Here is a 24,154-nt window from a genome sequence, read left to right on the forward strand (position 1 = left end):
GTACAGCGCCTAAACCAACGTTGCTGGCATCTGTATGGACCGTGGTAAGAGCATTCTCATCAAAGTGAGCAAGCACAAGCGGTGTCTGCAGGGGTTGTCGGAGATCGTCAAATGCCGCTTTTTGATCGTCGCTTCATGTGAACGATACGTATTTTCTTGTGAGTCGTGTTAACGGCGAGGCTATGTGTGAGAAATTGGCAATAAACCTTCGGTAGTATGGGCATAGGCCAAGGAAATGCCTGACTGCTTTCTTATCTATTGGCACAGGAAATTTTCTGACGGCGGCAATCTTATCCGGAACAGGTCAAACACCTTCATGGTTCACCACATGGCCTAAAAATTGGAGCTCCTTGAAACCGAAATTACACTTCTCGGGTTTCAGTGTCAGGCCGGCAGACCTTATTGCCCTGAATACCGATAGCAGCCTGCTCAGGTGTTCCTCAAATGTTTTGAAAAAAAAATGTTTTTGAAGAAACAATGATGTTGTCCAGATAGACCAGGCATGTCTGCCACTTAAGGCCTGACAGAACGGTATCCATTAGTCTCTGAAATGTTGTGGGGGCTGAGCACAATACGAAGGGCAATGAATTAAACTCTTAAAGCCCGTCAGGCATTACAAAAGCCGTTTTTTCTCTATTCGCTCGTCGACCTCAATTTGCCAATACCCGTTTTTGAGGTCCATTGACGAAAAGTAGCGTGCATACCTCAGCCTGTCGAGTGAATCATCGATGCGCTGTGATGGGTACACGTCTTTCTTTGTCACATGATTCAGCTTGCGGTAGTCGACACAAAATCTCAAGCTTCCGTATTTCTTTTTAACTAGCACTACCGGCGATGCCCAAGGCCATCTTGACGGCTGGTGACGTTATCATCGAGCAATTTTATCACTTGTTTCTGGATTGCTTCACGCTTTTTTGGTGCTACGCGGTATGGGTTCTGTCGTATTGGCCTTGCCGTCTCTTCCGTTATTATCTGGTGCTTAATCAGTGGCGTTTGACTGACCATCGAGGTCGATGAAAAACAGTCTTTGAACTGGTGAAGAAGATCTACTAGATGCTGTCTTTGCGCTGGTAATAAATCCGTGCTTAGGTCAATAGGTGGTGGGGCTGACGTGGCCTACGGCTCGTCCTGTTGTACTACACAGTACTCGCGGATTTCTGTGATCTCGTCGAAGTAGGCGACTGTGTAAGTGTCGTCGCTCGTTGGTAAAATGCGTCAACAGAGCCTCCACTTCACCACACACAACATTGACGATACTTCTGGCAATTGCAACACCGCGAGAGAGTAGAAGCGTCAATACTTGTTCAGCGATTCCTTCTCCAGTATGCTGCGCGCTGCACGTGACCGAAACAAGGTGGCACAATAACGGAGGTACGGTCACATCGTGAATGACTCGCAGGAATTTTCGCTGTAGCGCTGCGCTTTAATCCGCTGAAAAGGTCAGTAAACCGTCCGGTATATTGATGATGGCACCATATTCACGCAAGAAGTCCATTCCTAGGATTGCCTGTCTGCAACACTCGGAAATAGTAACGAAAGTTGCGACGAAGAATACATCCCCTATCTTCATTCTTGCGGTGCACTTTCCGGTAGGTGTGAGTAGCTGCCCTCCAGCTCTTCTAACCTGCCGTCGTGTCCATTCCATTATAACCTTTCTGAGCTTGTCTGCCAGACTCTCACTCATTATTAAAAAGTCCGCGCCAGTGTTGACCAATACCATGACATCATGTCCATCAATCATAATTGCAACATCGGCAGTAACAACCCCATCTTTCGTCGAATCATTCTAAATGGATGTCTCTTCGCTCGGCGGTATTAGGAGATTTCCAACACTTCGACGATTCGCAACCTTCCCCCTGAAGTCGTCGCTTTTAGTTACTCCGGCATCAACTAGGAGATCTCCCTCTTGGCATGTCAGTGGCGCTCTGTCTAGAAGATGGAGAATAAGGCCCCCAAAACCCACGAGGAACATCCCGCGGGGTCATGACACTCGTGTCGACGTCAGGTGTTTCGTTGAAATGGCACCGAGGAATAGTGAAAGGAAGCCCTTGGTAGCATGCGATGCGATACGGGCAATACTGAGCGATGTGGCCTGCTTCCCCAAAATGAAAGCAGAGAGGCCTATGGTCCGGGGTACGCCAGATGTCAGTTTTGCGAAGTGGTGGCTGCCTTGGCGTCGAAGTTTCTCTGTAGTACCAAGGCACTGTCGGCGGATGTTGCTGGTGGAACTGATGTGGGATCGGCACGTTCGCTGGCTGTCGATGGACTATGTCTGCATAGCTTGCTCTGGGGGTGCTCATGCTCAGCTCAGGAAGCGAGAGCGCTTGCCTGATCTCATGGCGCACAACTTGTGTTACTGAGGCAATTGCGCAGTTATTCGGTTTGGCGACGAGCTTCTTGACCTCTTCTTGAGCGATTTCTCCTATCAATTGGCGCAAAGAACCTTCGGCGGGTGTCGTTGCTGTGGTCGTGGCTGCCGCGCTGATCGGTGCACTGTGGGTTGGGCAGTCATACTGCCGGTAGCGTTGATGCAGTGCACGTTCGATGAATGTCGCCTCCTTGGAGAATTCATCAACCCTTATAGGCGGGTTTCACACGAGACCAGCGAACAGCTGGTCCTTAACGCCGCGCATATAGTGGCTAACCTTTCTGGCTTTGCAGATATTCGGATCTGCTCGACAAAACAGCCACGCCATGTCCTTAACAAACATCGTAACGGATTCATTTGGTTTATGAATCCGTGACTGGAGGAGACGCTGTGCGATTTCTTGTCTTTCGGTGCTCGCGAACGTATCGAGGAACTTCTGCTGGAAATCGTCCCAAGACGACCACACGCGATTCGTAAACCATGTCCGGGCTCCGTCTTGAAGCGGAAAATAGACGTAGCCCAATTTCTGTGTGATGTTCCACCCGTCAACATGCGCTGTGTGCTCGAATTCCTCGAGCCAGTCATGTGTGTCCTCATATGTGTTTCCGTGGAAGTCAACCGGAAGTCGAAGTTTCAATACAGTCACCTGTGTCATGCTTGGGCTGAACATGTTGGGGCCAGTGCTTCCAGGCTCTGTCATGCTTTCTGGCACGGTCACGCTTTTCGGCAATGGACCGAACTCCGGGCTGAGGCCTAGCAGACAGCGGCTGCTGCGAACATGTACCCAGCGCCTCCACCAGTGTCACAAAGCAGAAACAGCAGCAGTTGAATACCGGACAGCTCGCTTTAATTGTACCGGAACACTGGAAAACTGATGATGATGATGAACCTTCAGCTTTGCTGGCACTTGCCCACAAAGCGGGATCAGCCAAGAACCGGGCGGCCGGATCATCAAAAGTGCTAAACTGATCGGCTGAGAACCTCGTCTTTCTCTCTCACTGCGCGTGCTCTTTGTTGTTCTCCTGGTGATGCATATTCAATGCGGCAATATATTATATGCCTAGTTAAAATGTTACTTCCACGGAAACGAACAGGTGAAGCCAAGGAATGTAAAATAGGCTTGAAATGTACAGCTTTTCCTGTATTGTAGTCATCGCGGTCCAAATGTGAAAACAGTAAGCTGGATGACGAAATAAGTGAATGAACATATCTGAAAATTCGTCTGACTGTTTTCTTCGAAAGTAAAACTTTTCAATGAAGTTTTTGTACATTATTCTTTTTGTCTCGTATATATCGCAATAACGACAACGAAGTTAAACCAGTACGATTTACGTCCACTGTCTCTTCCGTGGCTTGCTATCCCATTGTTTTCATTGATGTTGTATAAACAAAAAGATTATGATATATGTTAGCTGACTACGTACGTAACTTCCCGTATTTAGGCTGTTGCTGTTATTCAGTATTATAGAGGATGCACTATGGCAAGGCGTGTACACAGATGTCGAGTTTCTGTTGTACGATGGTATATTTTGTCTGGGCAGTGCTGACGAAAACCCACGGAAGCCATCAGAGATGAGAAGGATTTATAGCAAATGTATATTAAGGGAAAGTGCTCAACCTTGTCTCTGAGGATAAATGTAGCCAGTCTAATTCCCTGTCCTCTTTTCTTTTGTTTTTCTTCGTCGTTCTCAGTTCCATCACAAACATTTCTTAATTCAAAAGTACTTTGCCAAGAACAGGCCGATGGCGTATGCTAGCGTCCCTATCAAAATGCCAAAAATCAAGACGCCGAATTCTTGGAAGGCCGAATGCCAGAACGACGAAAAATTGAAATGCCGAATACTCAAGATCCCGAAAATTTAAAATACCGAAAAATCAAAACACCGAAACGTTAAAATGCCGAAACGTGGAGACGCCATCACATAGCTATCATCATCATCATCATAATCATCATCATCAGCCTGATTACGTCAACTGCAGGGCAAAGGCTTTCCCATGTTCCGCCTGTCAAACCGGTCCTGTGCTTGCTGCTGCCAATTTATACCCGCAAACTTCTTAATCTCATCTGCCCACCTATCTTGTCTCCCTCTAACTCACTCACCTTCTCTAGGAATCCAGTTAGTTACCTTTATGGTGCATTCAGACGACGGATCGAATCCCGATGTGGCGGGACGGACGGCGCGTCACGTGACCTCACATCAGCGATTCCCCTCGTCCGCGACTCGTCCGCGCGGCTCGCGGACGGATGAACCCAACCTGTTTCTCACATCGGGATTCTGGCGGGGGAGAGCCGGTACTTCAGCGGAATAGCTTGGGGTCGGTGGCAACCAGTACACTTTTCGTCTGCTCGCGGCATGTCCTCCGTGGCTCGCGGACAGCTGCATGACTGGTCGGCATCATCTACGCTTGAGCATTGTTTACTTAGTTTCCGGAGACTTTGTTCTCAGGTGATTAAATATGCAGAAATCACTTTTGGTGGTTCGGGAAATGTCGCCGCCGTCGCTTAACACGCGAGATACTTAGCCGTCATGGTGGTGAAATATTCCAACTTCTGCAACCGGCGACGTGCCGCTTCTAAAAAAAAAGCGGGAGACACGTTTAGAAGTTCTACAAGTGGGGAATAATGTAGTTGAAAGAATGTCCTGCTAGCAACTCCCTTTTCTCCTGAAAGAATAACACTACTCGTTCATTTGTCACAACACGACAGACATCGCAGCCAAGCTTCGCTTCTTGCGGGCATTCATGTTGAATACTCTCAAACCGGTCTGCTGCCAGCGGGCGCAGGTGAGCGCCGAATCTGCTGTCGAGGGTAATCCGGCTGTTTTCCCCTAGGACACCGTTCGTCGTGTGGATGCGCCTGCAGGCGGACCATCCGCGGATTAGCTGTCCGCGTCCACGACAAATCCGGATTCGGTCCGTCGTCTGAATGCACCATTAATGACCAGCGGTTATCCTGTCTACGTGCTACATGCCCGGCCCATCACTATTTCCTCTTCTTCATTTCAACTATGATATACTTAACCCCGGTTGGTTCCCTAATCCACTCTGCTCTCCCCTTGTCTCTTAACGTTACACCTACCATTTTCTTTTCCATTGCTCGCTGCGTCGTCCTCAATTTAAGCTGAACCGTCTTTGTAAGTCTCGAGGTTTCTGCTTCGTAGCTAAGTACCGGTAAGATGCAGCTGTTATATACCTTCCTCTCGAGGGATAGTGGCGATCTACCTGTCATGATTTCAGAGTGTGACAAACGTGCTCCACCCCATTCTTATTCTTCTAGTTACTTCAATCTCGTGGTTTGGTTCCAAGGTTATTACCTGCCCTAAGTAGTCATTGTCTTTTATAACTTGAAGTGCACTATTACCTATCTCGAAGCGCTGCTCCCTTCTGAGGTTGTTGTACATTACTTTCGTTTTCTGCAAATAAATTTTAAGACCCACCTTTCTGCTCTCCTTGTCTAACTCCGTAATCATGAGTTGCAATTCGTCCCCTGAGTTACTCAGCAATGCAATGTCATCGGCGAAGCGCAGGTTACTGAGGTACTCTGCATGAACTCTTATTCCTAACTGTTCCCATTCCAGGGCTCTGAAAACCTCCTGTAAGCAGCAGGTAAATAGCATTGGGGAGATTGTCTCCCCCTGCCTTACACCCTTCTTGATTGGTATTCTGTTGCTTTCTTTATGAAGCACTGTGGTAGCAGTTGATCCCTTGTAGATTTCTTCCAGAATGTTTATATATACTTCATCTACGCCCTGATTCCGCAGTGTCTGCATGACGGCTGATATTTTTACTGAATCAAACGCCTTCTCGTAATCTATGAAGGCTATGTATAGTGGTTGGTTATACTATGAGCATTTCTTTATTACCTGATTCATAGTATGAATGTGGTCAATTGTTGAGTAGCCTGTTCGAAATCCTGCTTGTTCCTTTGGTTGAATGAATTCCAATGTTTTCTTTACTCTGTTAGCAATTACCTTTGTAAATAGCTTGTATACTACAGAGAGCAAGCAAGCTGATCGGCCTGTAATTTTTTCAAGTCCTTATCATCTCCTTTCTTATGTATTAGGAGGACGTTAGCATTCTTCCAAGATTTTGGTACTCTTCCTCTCAGGAGACACCTCGTAAATAGGGTCGCTAGTTTTTCTAACACAATCTGTCCTCCATCTTTCAGCAGATTTGATGTTACTTGATCCTCACCAGCACCTTTCTTCTTTGCATGCTCTCTAGTGCTTTTCTGACTTCTTCGATTATTACTGGTGAGGTGTCATCTTGGTTACTACTAGTTATATTAAGGTCATGGTAGGGCTGCCTACTGTACAGATATCTGTAAAACTTCTCCGCTAATTTTAGTATCCTATTCATATTGGTAGTTAATTACTTTGCCTTTTTTGCCCCTTAGTCTTCTTTTTTGCCCCTTAGTACATCTGGTTTTTGCCTATACTAAGTTTTCTCTTCACTGCTTTGACGCTTCCTCCGTTCTTCAGAGCATGTTTAATTTTCTCCATGTTATACCTTCTTACATCGGATACCTTACGCTTACTAACTTTGAAAGCTCTACCAACTCTATTTTTTCTGTTATACTTGAGGCTTTGATGTTTTGATGCTTCTTAATGGTATTCTTTGTTTCCTGAGAAAGCTTACCAGTGTCAGTACAACTACAGTACTTCCATCTTCCACCGCACACTCCATTATTATACTCGTCAGATTATCATTCATTGCGTCAACGCTAAGGCTGTTTTCCTCGATAAGGGCCGAGTACCTGTCGTGTAGTCAGACTCTGAATTCCTGTATTTTCCTTCTCAGTGCCAGTGCATTGATTGGCTTCTTGCATATTAGTTTCTGTCGTTCCTTTTTCAAGCCTAGGTGAATTGGGGACCATACCAGTCTATGCTCACTGCATCGTACCTTTCCAAGCACTTCTACATCCTGCACGATGCCTGGGTGTGCACTCAGTATAAAGTCTATTTCGTTCTCATTTTCGCCATTGGGGCGCCTCCATGTCCACTTATGGTTCCCTGGCTTTCTGGAGAATCTATTCGAAATTCGCAAATTATTGTATTCTGCGAATTCCACTAGTAGCTCCCCTCTGGTATTTCTATTACCGATGCTATAATGTCCTACTGCCTGGTCTCCAGCCTGTTTCTTCTCTACTTTTACATTGAAGTCTCCCGTCATTATAGTATACTGTGTTTTTATCTTACTCATTGCCGATTCCACGTCTTCATAAAAGCTTTCAACCGACGCGGCATCATGGCTGGACGTAGGCGCATAAGCCTGTACCACCTTCATCTTGTACCTCTTATTGAGTTTATTTACGATACCTACCACCCTTTGATTAATGCTAAAGTATTCCTCTACGTTGCCAGCTATGTTTTTGTGGATAAAGAACCCCACTCCCAGTTCTCTTCTGTCAGCCAAGCTCCGATAGTTAGGGACGTGCCCGGTCTGTAGCACTGTAGCACAAGAAAGGAGCCTGTAGCACTGTAGTGTGTATGGTGCTGTGTGGCAGCAGCACGAATTAACGACGTTGTTCCCTGTCTCCACGAATTGAGCCAGCGCAAAATGGCAGCCAAAAACTTCAAGTACGGGAAACGTAAACGGCCAGCGACAACGATCGTGAACGCCAAGAAGAGGCAAACTCAAGATGGTTCATCTCCTCCGGCCTGTGACGTCGATACTGTCCAGTCATATGATGATTCATCGTCGCCAACGGAGAACGAGCACAGCCCTAAGACGGCCAAGTGTTGTGCAGACGACAAAACCCCCAGAGTTGACTCGGAAGTGTTAGAACGTTACTTCTCATCATCCCCGAAGAGTGAAGCAAGACCATGCGAGGAGTACTCTACGGACTCGAATACCATAGGGGAGGCTGACATTGAAGGACACCGTAGTGTGGAAATTCAGCACCTCTTGAGCAGCCTGCAAAAGGTCGCCCTCCATGTTCTTTTCCGATGCACTTTGGTGGATATGGACTGTGTGAAAGAAGGCAAGGTCTTCGAAGCTCCTTGACTCTTGTATGCAGGATGTGCCGAAGAAAAATGTGATACACACAAACACGCCACCTAACACTCAAACCTTTGGCGGCTGTGTTATTATTATTATAGCTGCAGTGTATAGAATATCTCCATAGGCTGCGGCTTTTCTAGCCTCAACGCACTGTTGCCGTGAATATTCTATAATATCCATCCATGGATATTCTAGGAATGTCGCTGGACACAAATTCAAAAATACAAGACAACGTTGGAGACGTTATCAACCAAGCCGCCTTGGAGGAAATAAAATAAGTGGGTGCAGAAAAAGTGCGGCTGGGAACAGAATGTGGTGATATAGACGACGATATTGTGCCAGTGATAACAGTAATCACCGATGGTGCATAGTCAAAAATATCTTACAAAAAGAAGTAGGATGCTTCTTCAGGTGGAGTAAGTGCACAAAAATCTACAACTTTGACGTTACTAAAACAAAAGCGCAGCATTTGTTCAGCAAATGTTTTTCCTGGCAATCAGCAGTGCAGAGTTTCTGAACACTGCCTTCGCACGTAACGTTTTCAGGTGTCACTATAAACCACACTTGAGAAAGACGAAATTATTTTGTTTTCTGCGGAGGTAGGCAGCTTCTATAAATTCTAAACAGCAGTGCCGATGCTGCTTATTTGAAATTGGACTAGCGTGCGTGAAGATGCATTGAACCGAAAAATTATATATAATCAATTTTTATTTATTACAAGTAAGACACAGTTACGCGAGTTTTACATTAGAATGACAAACATTTCTGAAAGAAAGGATATATAGGCGATTGCTATGAAAATACGCAAACTTGAGCAGTGGTTGCTACCAAATAGCACTTTATTATATCAAGATCTTCATTTCAAGTTCCAAATGGTTACCTGTTGCAGTGATTCCCTGTGCATTGAGATAGCAATTTTGTGGCTGATAGCTGTATTACTTTTTCAGGCTGCTATCGTAGGACACATAACGGGAAAAGTCCTTTACATTGGCGTGATTAGTGTGTGTGCAACGTGCTCTCAGACTCCACAAGGTGCTAATCCAAAACAACATACCTTTTCAGAAGAACTGGCATGGGAGCTCAACCAGTATGGAGCAAAGTATTATCGTTGGAGGCTTCAAGAAAGCGTTGAGCCTCATGGCGTCAAGTACACCAGACTTATTGCTGATTGAGATTTGTGCACCTACTGGTCCATGTTATCCGCAGCACCGTAGGTAAACAAGCGTGTAAAAATTGAGTGCCGGAACCAGATTCTTCAAAACTACGTAGCAAAATTAGGGAAATTCGCCAGAAGAAGCGAGTGCAAAAGGTCAAAAAATGTAAAAAATTCTATTCTCCAAGCCGCTGTACGACTGCGGTATACGGCGTTGCCACATATATTATAGTTAGGGGCTCAGAAGATGCATCACTTTCTGAAAAGAAAATCAAGCTCCTGGTTCAAGACATAAGGAATGGCCCCAACGATGTATTTGGAGACCACATCAAGTGCGCAGACTACTTCTGTTCTGGGAGCAAAGCCGGAATAGAAAACACATTTACCCGGATCATTCAAAAAGGTATATAAGAGGAAATTCATGTTGCCATGAGCAGGGTAGCCGCAAACGCTGCAAGTCTTATAATGGACGTATTCAACAATGATGCCGAGTACTACGTCTTCATTGTGGGAAAGTTTGTTGGTGGAAAACGAATAAACTATTAGATGAAAGTGTCCTACAAAACAAGGTGTCTTGCTGCTTGATTATCAATAAAATGCAAAAGGACTTAACTATTGCCCGCAGAATTTTGGGAGGAAAGCTTGGAAAACGTGCAGCGTCATTTGTGAAAGCATTAGTTTCTCGAACGAAACCAAAGAGAAAGCTGCCGAAGAAGGTACCATCAACCACACTCCACTCCCAAGGCAGAGTCAAAGAGCCTCATCCTGGTGCTGATGTTAATTACGGCATGCCAGACATAGAGCCCGATGCTATCGCAACTGATTCTGAGAGATTCATGAAATTGCTTTCTCTGTCCATAACAAGCATCAAAGACCTGCAGAAAGCTTTATGCAAGGAGAATGAATCAAGTCTCTGGAAACAGAAAAGGTGGAAGAGGCTAAAATTAAACCAACAGCAAAATTCTGACGCACAGCTGGAGACACAGCTTGGGACAAGGAAATAACCTCCGGGACCATCAGATACAGAAAGGACCCCGAGTGCGTTGCTCTGAAGCTGCTGAAAGTGAGTGCAAAGTTGTGGGAAAATAATGTGGCTTTTTCGTAGACCAAGAGAATTACTTCCTTGGAACTATACTCCTTATGGTTTGAATAGTAAGTATGTTCTCGCCGACTGGTCAAGTGCCCATACTCAGCGAGGGACCTAACTCCACCAGAAGGAGTCCGTGCGCGAAAAATAACATGCTTCACAGGAACCGAGGACGGCAAATTGGAGCTAAGATTAAATTGTAATTATTGGTACCAAGTACAAGGACAGATGAATATCTCTCGTTATGAGACGTGTTTGTTCGTAGTGTGGAAAAAAAGGCATCAGCTTTGAGGAAATTTCTAAGAAGGAAGCCGTTTGGAAAAACAAGATGTTTCCCCGGCTCAAAACATTTTACGTGCAGTGCATGTTACCAAAGCTTGTGGATCTAAGAAGGAGTCGTGGCCCTCCGATTCATGAGAGTGATTATATCACAGACGCGCAACAAAACCATGTACTCAAGCAGGCTTTGAAGAAGACCCCTAATAATGCGGCCGGCAAATAAATCGCTGAACAGTGCTATTCCACTGCATGTAGAAGTTACTCGCCATCACCAATCTGAGCATCTCACATCTGGAACCCGGAAAACAAACAAACAGCACCGCCATGGCCAACCCAAAAGAACTTGCCGCTCTCCGTAAGCTTGCGCGCCACATCAACAACATCGAAAGACAGCTCAGCTTCGTCGAGAAACACCTGTATAAACGCAAACGCCCACGCTTCTACTCTCCAAGCCGAGCCCACAACACCACCTCGTCACAGCAGCCTGGTGAGCACGGTCGGTGTTACTACCAGCGATGCTTCGGGGACAGAGCCGGACAATGTCGACGACCCTGCTCCGCTTAGCACGAGGGAAGCACCAAAGGAAGCTCCTGGGCATGGCTGCGAGCTGCCAACCTGGACGCCATTGCATTTACGTCACCGACCAAATCCCAAAGTTGTGATTCCTTGTCGATAGCGGTTCCGACACCTGCTGCTTCCCACGAGACCATCTTCGAAGTCCTCGCCCGCGACATCTTTCGGGCTCAACGTATCGAACCGGTTGACAATCAAGATGAACGGCTCGCTGCGCCAGCACATGTTGCTCAATATAGGCCGTGATCTTCATTGGAAAGTTCTGATCACCAACTTCGCTGAACCAATCATCGTCTCGTACTTTTTGGAACATTACAACCTCCTAACGGACCGCCGCCACAACCATCACCTCGACGTCGCAACGGGACATTTTACACCAGGCCATGCAAAAACCGCCCAACAGCCAAGCATCAAGGTATACTCAGTGTTCCTCACGATGACAAGAACTTCATCCTGCACATGAACTGAACGACGTCAGCGTCTGGATCGACCATCTCAAGTTCGCATACTTTGCGGTGAATGAACCGGGCAGTGCCACTCCTTCCACAGGTATCTATCCACAGCCGCCAACGTCGCAGCGCACTCCTTTGTTTACACGCTCTGGACGTCGGGTACGCTTCTCAGATTTTTACAGATCCTGCGAGCTCGGCACTCCGCAGGAGGGCGGGGGGTGATGTGGTGACCACTGCCCACAAACATAAGTAGCCTCCGTCTCGTCACTATCTATAGCCCAGCGTGACATGGCCACTTGCTGCAACACGCCTCCAATTAGGGACAGTGCCTCCGCAGCATCACCGGATGCTTACGTCACCACTGGTGGCTGTAAATCTAAGCTGCCAAGCTCGGAAGGTATTATTGTTACTCTAATTATTCGATCCCAGCAGCGGCATGCTAGTCACGCCGCTGCTACTACTCTAATGAACAGTTATGTTTTATGTTGGAATGCGTCCTTTTATTGACATGACATCCCACAACCGTATTTACAACTCGCTAGGTTTATTATTTGGAGACGGAATAATCTCACCACGAGTAACAAATGAATATGCCATGAAAAGCAGCTTTTCTAAAAACGATAACGTGCGTTTCGGGCATGGCTTCTATCGCTTCATCTCTGAAACCTTGTGACCTGCTTTGTCGCAATATAAACAACTTAGTCCCGAAGATGGAATGGATACTTTGGAAAAGTACCCTTCATAGAAAATTCGAAGATACGAGAGATAGGTGCGTTGCTCTTTCATATTGGAGGAAAACTAACTTAATTCCAAGTTTTTGTCAAAAACAGATTCATAGTAACATTTCATATATATAGGCTGTCTCACAACTTAAGCCAAGATTTTGAATATGAAGGGCACTTCAGAGGCGAATTGAACCGAACGTATACTATTCGCACTAGCCTGAGATACTTGGATTATTTTTATTTACCCCTGAACTAATTATAATTAATGACCAACAATTTTAATTATTCGCTTCAACCCAAACTATGACCTCTGAATTGCAGAGCCCTTTCAGAAATCACGCCCCGCCGCGGTGTTCTAGGGGCTAAGGTACTCGGCTGCTGACCCGCAGGTCGCGGGATTGAATCCCGGCTGCGGCGGCTGCATTTTCGATGGAGGCGGAAATGTTGTAGGCCCGTGTGCTCAGATTTGGGTGCACGTTAAATAACCCCAGGTGGTGATGATGATGAGTAGTTTTTAGTGGCGCAAGGGCCAATTGATGGCCAAAGAGCGCGATTTCAATTGACTACAGATATGAACAACGATATGGTGCTTGGCTGTAAAGGGGCCTTAAAATTCCTCGCTCTAACGCGGGTTAAAACATGAAAGTAATAAAATCATGACAGTGGCGTGACATATGTGTAGTGATAGCGGATGACAAAATGTCATGATAATAAAACCATGATGAAGATGTAGTCACCGCAGCCACAACCACTCTATAGAGGTCGTGCTACGGATGACCTCGAAATACCGGGTGAAAGCTTTGTACATCTTTAAAAAACGTGAAAAGTGTTTGCAGTTTAAAAAGTGGATCCCTACCGATGAGCATCCCAGGGTGTAGAGGGAGCTGCTGTCGGTAGGGCAGTAAAAAGTGCTTTTTTCTTAGAGCATCTAGCTCATTGCACTGAACGATAATGTGGAGAACCGTAAGGGGCTATCCACATCTCTCACAATATGGTGGATCACCGGTAGACAGAAGAAATGGATGTGTAGAATGTGTATGTCCTGTTCTAAGTCTTGTTAGTATTACTTCTGTGTGTCGTGATTTTGATAGTGGCGGCCAATAACCTATTTGCAGCTTAATAGCGTGGAGTTTATTATCTGTGTGTTTATCCCACATGCTCTGCCATTACCCCCTGAGCTTTCGTTTTATAAAAGGTTTTAAGTCAAGTGCAGGGACTGGTGTTGATGCATTGGCAGTAGTGACATTGACGTAAGCAGCCAGACTGTCGGCCAAAACGTTCCCTTGTATTTCACGGTGCCCTGGAACCCAGCAGACAACGACATGCTGTTTTGATGGGTAGAGTGTGCACAGAAGTGAGTAAAGTGACACCAGCACGGGGTTCTTGTGTTCTTTAGGAGTTTTCAGGGCTTTGACCACGCTTAGGGAATCTGTGTATATTACCGCCTTTTGTAATTTTATCTGTTTAATGTGTTTTATGACCGCCCGTATTGCGTAAGCTTCTCCTGTGAAAATGCTTGCATTGGGATGCATAACGCCGGGCTCGGAAAAGGATTGGCCTATTGCTGCATATGACACAGAAGTGTTTGACGCATCGGTAAAGAACTCAGGGCATGTGTATTTATGTTGTAGTTCTAGGAAGTATGTATGTATGTGTGCAAGTGGTGCGTGCTTTGTGACATCAACAAAAGAGACATCAAAGTCTATAAGCTGCCACTGCCACGGTGGCAGATATGTTGCAGGAGCCATCAAACTGTGTTCAAGAGGCACACCTGTTTCTTCGGCCAGGCTCCTTACACGCAGCGCGTAGGGCTGCCTAAACGAAGGACGGTTCTCGAACAAGCCAGAACAAGACAAATCATTAATTTTGAAATGGGAAGGGTGTTTCTTGTGTGCCTTCACCTTCAAAAAGTACAAAAAAGACAGGAAACATCTTTGTAGGTGGAGCGACCATTCATTCGAATCCACGTACAGGCTCTTCACAGGGCTGGTGTGGAAAGCACCCGTAGAGAGGCGAATGCCTAGATGGTGGACAGGGTCGAGAATTTTCAAGGCTGATGGTGTTGCCGACCGATAGATTATAGCACCGTAATCTAGGCGTGTGCGTACGAGGCTTTTATATAAGTTAATTAAACATTTCCTGTCACTACCCCATGTAGTGCGTGACAACACTTTCAAAATGTTCATTGTTTTTAAGCACCTGTAAATACTTGATGTGTGGATGAAGTTTAGCTTAGTGTCTAATGCTAGTCCAAAAAACTTGTGCTCGGTCTTCACTGACAGAGGTTCACCATGCAGGTCAATGTCGGGGTCAGGATGGAGGCCTCTCTTTCGGCCGAACAAGAGACAAGTGCTGTTTTGCGCGTTGAGTAAAAAACCATTCTCGTTTGCCCATTGAGATACCTTGTTCAACCCTAGTTGAACTTGACGTTGGCACATTGAGATGTTGCACGATTTGTAACCAATCTGCACTTCATCGACATATATGCAGTAAAAATATTTCGTGGGAGAGACAGGTGCAAGGAATTCATTTTAACTATGAAAAGTGTGCAGCTAAATACACCTCCTTGTGGCACTCCTGTTTTTTGGACAAATACTCGAGATAAGACAGTGCAAACTTGGACACAGAATGTACGGTTGGACAGGTAGCTTTCGATAACTCTCAGCATTCTACCCCGCACACCTAAATGTGACAGGTCTCGCAATATGCCCAAGCGCCATGTAGTGTCATATGCCTTTTTCAGATCGAGGAACACAGAAAGAAAAAAATGCTTATGAACAAAAGTGTCGCGAATTTGTGCTTCGATACAGACAAGGTGGTCAGTGGTGGACCGAGCCTCTCGAAACCCACACTGGTATGGGTCAAGTAGGCCACTAATTTCAAGGAAGTGCATCAGGCGCCTGTTAATCATTTTTTCAAAGACTTTGAAAATACAGCTGGTTAATGCTATTGGCCTGTAGCTGGAAACTGAGGCCGGGTCCTTGCCTTGTTTTAGAATTGGGATAATGATAGCTTCCTTCCAAGCTGAGGGTAGCTCGCCAGAAGACCATATCGCTTTATACATTGAGAGGAGAGCTTTCTGGGTTTAGTGGGCAGGTGTTTTAACATTTCATATGCCACACGGTCCGGGCCTGGGGCAGATTTATTGCAGCAGGAAGGTGAGGCCTGCAGTTCAGCCAAACAGAAAGGTTCGTTGTATGCCTCATGTGTTGTGGGCTTGCACTCTAATCTCTGTTTTTCTATTGCGGTTTTGTATCGCCGGAACGCTTCACTATAGTGTGTTGAGCTGGAGACCTGTTCAAAGTGCGCTCCGAGAGTGTTTGCCTGGTCTTCCAAACTCTCCCCTTGTGTGTTCACTAGAAGAAGCAAATGTTCTCCTCGTCCTGCCCCCTTACCAACCATGCTCCAGACTCTCGACTCATCTGTGTATGAGTTAATGCCCGATACAAATTTGTGCCAACTTTCTCTTCTCGCCTGTCGGCGCGTCCTCCTTGCTTGCGACTTGACGTTCTTAAAGTTTACAAGATTCTCGGCTGTGGGCGAATCTCTAAGCAACCTCCATGCCTTATTTTGTTTTTTTTCGAGCATCACGGCACTCACTATTCCACCATGGGACTCGTCGTTTGCTTGACGGTCCACATGTTTGGGAAATACATTTTGTTGCTGCATCAACCAAGAAAGCTGTAAAGTAGCATACAGCATCTTCTATGCTCAATGCCGCCATGTCAGTCCAAGATAACAAAGTCATTTTTTTAAACTTTTCCCGATCGGCTTTGTCAGTGAGCCATTTGGGAACTTGTGCAGGACATGTATTTGTTATTGATGAGCTGATAACGATAGGGAAATGGTCACTACCATATGGATCATTAATGACTTCCCCTTTAAATAGAGGCAGGAGTGATGGGGATATTATGCTGAGGTCTATTGCTGAGTACGCATTGTTAGCGATGTTGTAATATGTTGGCTCTTTCCGATTCAGCAGGCACGCACCGGAAGAAAAAAGAAGCTGTTCAATCAGGCGATCTCGAACATCGCAGCGAGAGTCACCCCACAGATTGCTATGTGCATTGAAATCTCCCAGGAGAATATAAGGTTCTGGAAGTTCCTTTATGAAGGACTCGAATTCGTGCTTTTCAAGACGGTGTTGTGGAGGTATGTAGAGAGAGCAGATGGTGACGAGCTTATTCAAAAGAACTGCTCGAACAGCAACCGCCTCAAGGGATGTTTGTAGTGTTAGGTGTGTGCGTGCAATCCCTTGATTGACTATAATGGCAACACCACCGGATGGCACAATGGCATCATTCCGGTCTTTCCGAAAGATAACGTAGTGACGCAAAAAGTTGGTGTGTTTAGGTTTCAGGTGTGTCTCTTGTACGCACAGCACCTCAGGTGTATGTTTGTGCAAAAGTTCCTGGATATCGTCGAGGTTTCTCAACAGTCCTCTGACGTTCCACTGTAATATTTGTGTCATTTTAATGTAGTATGGTGCTGTGTATACAGATGTGTTGCGTTAGTTTACAGGGCCTTTTGAGGGCCCTGTGATTTGAAGTTTCTCTTTTTTCGCGCGCTCCAAGGAGTTGCGCCTATCCTTCGGCGTCTGAGGCGCCGGAGGAGTGGGACTTGTATCCATCACCTCTTGTGAGGTGGTGGATGGTGCCTGCTGAGCAGGCACATTCACTGAACTTTCGGACCTAACTGCGCCTGCAGTGGTCCGAGGTTCAGCAGACACTGGGGTCTGCCGGCCCTGTTTGTCAGGTGGCGGAGCAGTACAGGCTGCTCCAGCCGAGGGCGCTGGTGGTACGACCGCGGCCACACACTGTGTGACATTCGCGGGTGCCGAGGCATGTGGCGTGGCACCCCGGCGCGTTACATCTGCAAAGGAGGGATAAGATGGGTTGTGTATTGTGAAACCTTGGCGTGCTTCTTGAAATGTGAGATTGAATTTAACCGTAAGTTCTACTATTTGTTGCTCTTTTTCATGCGGGGCATGATCGTGAGTAGGCAGCGTGATCTTCACAGTTCGAACAATGAGTTGTTTCTGAGGTGCAGTTGTCCGATATGTGTTGAATGGACGCGCACTTTGCGCAAGTGGCACGCCCTCTGCAACTCTGCGATCCATTACCGAAACGTTGGCACTTGAAACATCGACGAGGGTTGGGAATGTAGGGTCTTACACGAAGCTTACAATAGCCGGTTTCGATTGATTCTGGTAGGTCACTTGTTCCGAAGGTAATTATTACGTGTTTTGTAGGGGTCAGTTTGTTGTTGCGCCTTATTGTTATTCGTTGGACTTTGACCACGTTCTGGTCCTGCCAACCTTCGAGCAGCTCACTTTCAGAAAGCTCAGTAATATCATCAGAAATTACGCCACGGACAATGTTCATGAACCTGTGTGGGCCCACCGAAACAGGGGTTTCCCCAAAGGCTACAAGCTTAGACAGCTTTTCATACTGAGCTTTGTCACGAACCTCCAGAAGAAGATCGCCACTTCCCATCTCTGTCACTTTATAACCTGGGCCTATTGCTTCTGGGAGAGTTTTGGAAACGAGGAAAGGTGAAATGGCTCGGACTGTCTTCTTTTCGTTTTGACTGTAAATTACATGGTACTTTGGGAATGTCAGCTTTGGTGTGTTAGGCAGCAAAGTATCTTCGGTGCGCCACCTTTTTAGGGAGCGATCAGGAAGGGGGGAAAAGCTTTTGCCATAAAATACAATAAAGTTCGGCGGCGATAGTGGCCACCCACCACCGAGCCCAAAAAGGGGACGCTACAAGGTGGACTAGTGAACACTTGGAGATGCCAGCCATGCATCGCCGCTATAACCGAATATAACTACCCAAGGTTGGGTAACTACACAGGGTTAACCCTCACCGCCAGGAAATTCTGAAGTAAACGGAAAAGAGGTGACAGGACAGATAAATAGTGAGAGATAAAGACGAAGATGTAGGAAGAGAGAGATAGGAAAAGGCGACTGCCGATTTCCCCTTGTAGGGTCAGCCCAGGGGTGCCGTCTACGTGAAGCCGGGGCCAAAGGGGTGTGTTGCCTCTGCCGGGGGGCTTTAAGTGTCCAATCACCCAGCATTGGCTCAACCCCCAGAATCCCTTTTTCCCCGGACACGGCAAAGCCACGCACGGCTAGGCGTGGGAGAGAGTCAAAACTCCCCCGTTAGCTCGGGTCCGTGGTGTCGCTACACACCAAACGCCTACTTGCGAAGGCGCCCCTACGGGGGAACCCCAGGTGGTCGAAATTTCCGGAGCCCTCCACTACGGCGTCTCCCCTAATCATATGGTGGTTTTGGAACGTTAAACACCACAAATTCAATTCAGAAATCACCAATTCAATTGTTTCCTGCATGATGAGTGTTGCGCTGTTATTAACGCGATAGTGTTAAAGAGCTCGTGTCGCAGAAAACCCTCCGCCGGCGTCGGCCCCGTTGTTTGTGAGCGAAAAATCGTCCGTGCGTCTGTGACCGAAACAATCAAGTTACCTAGATACCCGTGGGACACCCTTACTTGTCCACGCGTGCACGCGCAATTACCCTGAAAAAGGCGCGCATTCGAAGAAAAAAACAGTGCTCAAGGTCACAAGGCGCGGTAGTTTCTTTGCCCTGCCTCCCCTCCCGGCTTACCTTCCATCACTTTCGTCGGGACGAGGTAAGAGACAATGCAATTGCAGCGTGCGACAAACCTTTGTAACTCTACTCGCACTGGACGAATTCTTGAAAATTTTGTGGCGTTGAATTCATGAGGCAATAAGCTCTTCTAGTGAATTCATCACATGTTTACTTGAAAAAGTGTTTCAGGGCCCCTTTAACGCATTTCGTTCGATAGATCTCAGGACAAAAACGAGCTCATTCGGCAGTAATAGCGCGCGCTGGTCCAATATACTGCTTGCGTGTTTGTGTGCGTGCCTGTGTATGTAACAAAACATATAAATAAGTATGCACTTAGCGGTTGAAAGATGCACTTGGGGCCGGATTTCACTATCGCGTTCAAATCTTAAACGCGAAGCTTAATGGTCCCCCAATTTTTTTCTTTCCGCGTTGTGAAAAAGCTGACAAAAGCACGCTCGCGGTCCGTCACGCGGTTTTTCAGGTTTCTAGAGCCTCTTTCCAAAGCGAAAGAAAATAAAGAACAGTGTGACTCGTATAGCGTACAGAAAACAATTGATTCCGTGGTTTCTGAAAGTGCTCTACAGCTCAGTGGGCATACTTTGGGTTTAATCCAATATTAAAATTAAATTGTAAATAAATATAATTAAGTAATTACCTTAGGAGGAAACAAAAATCGTCTGAGTATCTACAGGCTCATTGTAATAGTATTCGTTCAGTTCAATTGGCCTCTGACGCGCCTTTCATTATCAAAATCCTGGCTCAGGTTATTTCGGACCCCCTGTATGTGTACAAACACACACACACACACACACACACACACACACACACATATATATATATATATATATATATATATATGTATGTATATGTATATATATATATATATATGTATGACGGTATGATGAATGGGAGACATGGCCTGGCTTATACGCCATGTTTATTCCATAAGCACTTCTTCCTTCTCGGCCTATACCAACCATCGCTTCATACGTCACATGATTCCCCCTCCCCAGAAAGAATGCATAAATTACGTAAAAGTAAACAAGTGGTTGAAAAGTCACAAATGTCAAAATTCACAATTGCTTCTATGCTCCAGAGGAGTTCCGTAAACTTTCAGATTTCAGGAGAGAGTGCAGCAGTCTGGTTAACGCAGGAGTTCGGGTCGGCGAGGCTGACTGTGGCGTTCTGGAAAAGATAGCCACGTGTTGCTCAACTGCACTGACCATGACACGGCTTCAGTAGCTGCGACGAACGAACGAGGTTGGACGTACCTGTAGCCTTTGAAGGTCGGACGTCGTAGGCGCCAAATTTTCTGTAGTGGGCGGTGTGTTTTGTGTCGTGGTTGAGACAGAAGCATTGTTTCCAGCCTGCGTTTGCGAGAACTGAAGTTGATGATATGATGTCTGTGTTCCTGCATTTTGCAAATGGTAGCGTTCAGTCTGTTTTGTGGTTTTCTGTGGTGGTATCTTCGTCGGAAGGATTGTACACGATGTGTTGATATCTGGTACAGAAGACTTCCTTGACGTTTTCTTCTACGAATATGGTTCAGATGTTGACTTGGTCTTTCCTTTAGTTGGTGTCGTTCCTGACGACCATCCTTAAGCCGCAAATCTGCTTGTGATCTTATTTTAGTTCGTGGTAGTGCTTGATGTAACTGCCGTACTTTCCAGAATTCTTTGAGTTATTGATGGCACAGCTGATGTAGCGGAACCTGACGAGGTGGTACTCCTTTGGTAGCACGAGCCTGCTTTTCTTTGATAGTTGGTGTGACCAATAAATAGTTGGTGGTCGTTGGGTTGTCGTGCTCCTCAAAAGAAAATGAAGGTGGTGCACTAGAATCGACAAAAAGGTCTTTGGAGGCTTCTTCTGCACTATTCACTACGAAGGGCTCTTGAGCTTGGCAGCCTGCGTTGTTCAATTTGTCTGAGCTTTCTGGTTTGTTTCGACTGTCTAGTGTGTGTGTATCACACGGTAATGAATGAACCCGTCCGGAAGGAGCATGGCTTGACAGGGTATTTTCGTGAAGCGTCAGGTCGTCTACCATGGTCGCGGTGTCCTTATGATGCATATGGTGATTGACAGGAGCGCTTGAAGAGCCGCGTGATGGAAAACCGCGTGGTGGACCGCGTACGTGAAACGAATAATTAAGAGCATCAGGTCGGTCAGCAACGTCTCGCGTCGTATGCTGGAGCCAGGACTTTCGAAATGCTGACTTTCGTGCAAAAGGGAGGCGCGCTTGATGGTTAGGTTCTTCCCAAAACACGCATGGTTTTCTGAAAGTAAACTCATGTGCCACTTCGTCTTGTGGCACTTGTCGATTCACGTTGGGCTTCCGAATGCTTGAGGACTGCTTAAAGAATTGACGATAGTGCGCGGTTTTCTCCTGATGGTTGGCAATAAGTAGGTCTTAGTCATAGTCATTAAAACGGGTGATCATCTCTTCTTTGATCTTTTGCCATGACTCGTGGTTTTCGAAGATGTTGGTGAGGTAAAACTTAAATGCCTCACCAGAGATTCAGTCAGTGAAGTTCGTGATTATCTCCCGTTCCGACCATGATGCAGCGGTAGCGTGGAGTTCGAACAGGTTGAACCAGCCACAGGTCCATCGTCCGCTGCTCCGGTGTACTTGGGGATGGGAAAGTCAGTCGATGGTTCTGTAATGATACCGGTAACTGCATGCGCCTGGGATCACCTCTTCTGTGGTCGGTATTCAGTTGAGGCGTATTGCCGGTGGCTTCGTGAATGATGTGAGGCTGATGAGCGGGGGCCAGGTGCAGGTGGTTCTATATATATATATATATATATATATATATATATATATATATATATATATATATATATATATATATCACAATTAATAGGCCGAACATTTCGACCGACCTCGACGCTGCGCGTCCCCTTCGGCGCCGATCCAGTCGAGTAGAGCCAGCTGCAGGTGGTTCTATATATATATATATATATATATATATATATATATATATATATATATATATATATATATATATATATATATATATATATATATATATATATATATATATATATATATATATATATATATATATATATATATATACTGCACTATTGCATCTGATAATGGAATTTGCCTTTCCTTATGAAGTTTTTAAACAGTCATGATGTCACGCTTGTTATTGAATCTACGTCATCCCAATCACCCGAAGGCAGCAAACGCGGACAAGTCTCTCTTCTACAGAAGCCATGGCTATTATTTTTGCCATCACAGCAAGCCCCTGTTTTACTGGTTACGACGATTAGGCATGGTCAGGGAATAACTACTTTGATAACAATCATCTCTGAACAGCCAGCATTTCTGGACAACCTGCTTGGGTGACACGGCATTGAGAAAGTGTTCATCCAAAGGCTGCTTTCTGTTAGGGGCGCACACGCAACATTCCTCTTCATTGTAGTGTGGCGCATGCTCGACAGATGGCTTGAAAGTACAGAAATGAGAAGAAATAAACCAGTACAACCCTCTCCTGCCTCACCCGTCCCACAAAAATGCTCCTTCAAGCGTAGTCAGCGCGTCGATTTCTTTTTTCCGCGGCACACGAATGCATCATATGATTGCTTGGTGGTAGGGTGTAGTATCACTGAGCATAGGTGGCACCAGATGGAGCCACGGCAGGCCTGTTGAATTTGGTGCAATTTTTAAAGACACACAGAAAGTGCACACTACACTTTTTGAGCCAGTAAAATTTGAACCACTGGACTGATCAGCATATAATTTGTACCATAACAATTAGGAACACGAAAGAAAAGAAAGGTTGCGGAAATAATTTCAATTATTCTGTTATGATGTTTTGGAGACAACAAAAAAAGAGCGAGACTACGAAAGTACAATTTTTCTGAATATTTGCCTCTGGTTTGTAAAAAAATAAAAGCCTGAGTACGAAATCTGTCTGCAACATTTCCTCCATACAATAAAAAGGAATACAGTGCCGAAAACCCTGTGTAAATCTGACCGAATTAGGACGAGCTAGAACTTCAAAAAGTACACATGTATTATCTATTCGCAACTTTCACAGATGGTGGCGTCGCCATGCGGCATCCGTCGTAACTTTCGTTTAGGGGATGCCCACGCAGCCAGCCCATGCCATCGTTCAGTCGGCCCCACTTTGGCGGCTTGCTGGTGCTTTATATTTTGTCGCAGGTAATATATACTAAAGTTATTGTGACGTTCGGCAGTTACTTCGAGTCGTAGTAGCAATGATTTTATCTTTATTGTTTGCTTGCTGAGCTAGAAGAATCACACAACATGTTGGATGCTGCTGTGCAGATGTGCAGTGAAACGCGAGGCTTCCTGTTTTTCACGAGCACTTGCTCTTCCCCGGCCGTGGTACGAGCAGCGTTCACAAAGCTGTACACCGCAGCAGACGATGTGCCCGGCGTTCGAAAATTCTTTTCTTTCAATATACGCCGCACACGCGTTTCTCAACACGCAGTGTGGGATATAATGCATACTAGAGTAAATGACGTTCTCAGCGAAACCATGACAACACGGTGGCTGCAGCCGAAAATTTTACACAGGTCGAAGTGACGGGCACAGCAGTGGCGGCTGCCGGCGCGCCGGCTGCACGATCCCCCAAACGACAGCTATGTTGGGCTTGCACCAGCACCCTCACTTTGCGGTGAAATTTGCGAATTGGTGCTCGCACTGGTGAGCCTTCTTAACCTCCCCGCCTTTCTTCTTATTTTCTCGCTCTTTTTCTCTTTAGCGGCGGACCTACGTGACTTTTACGACTCTATGGCTGCACAATCTGCGCGAGTTAGTGGCTAGTGGAACAGTGAAGGTGGTGATATATGCGGGCTAGCACCTGTCTTGTTTATGTGTTCCTTCTGGGTCTCCGTACCTGTGCGTTTCGCGCTACAAATATGAAAGGC

General features: G+C 46.0%; 1 protein-coding gene across 4 annotated transcripts in view; it reads right to left on the reverse strand.

Annotated features, from left to right (window-relative positions):
* Positions 1–24,154, reverse strand: part of LOC119176989 (luciferin 4-monooxygenase) — a 117,323-nt gene that overhangs the window by 60,193 nt on the left and 32,976 nt on the right. The gene's annotated exons all lie outside the window — the stretch shown is intronic.

The sequence above is a fragment of the Rhipicephalus microplus genome, chromosome X (genome assembly GCF_043290135.1).
Source record: "Rhipicephalus microplus isolate Deutch F79 chromosome X, USDA_Rmic, whole genome shotgun sequence".
Taxonomy (NCBI): domain Eukaryota; kingdom Metazoa; phylum Arthropoda; class Arachnida; order Ixodida; family Ixodidae; genus Rhipicephalus; species Rhipicephalus microplus.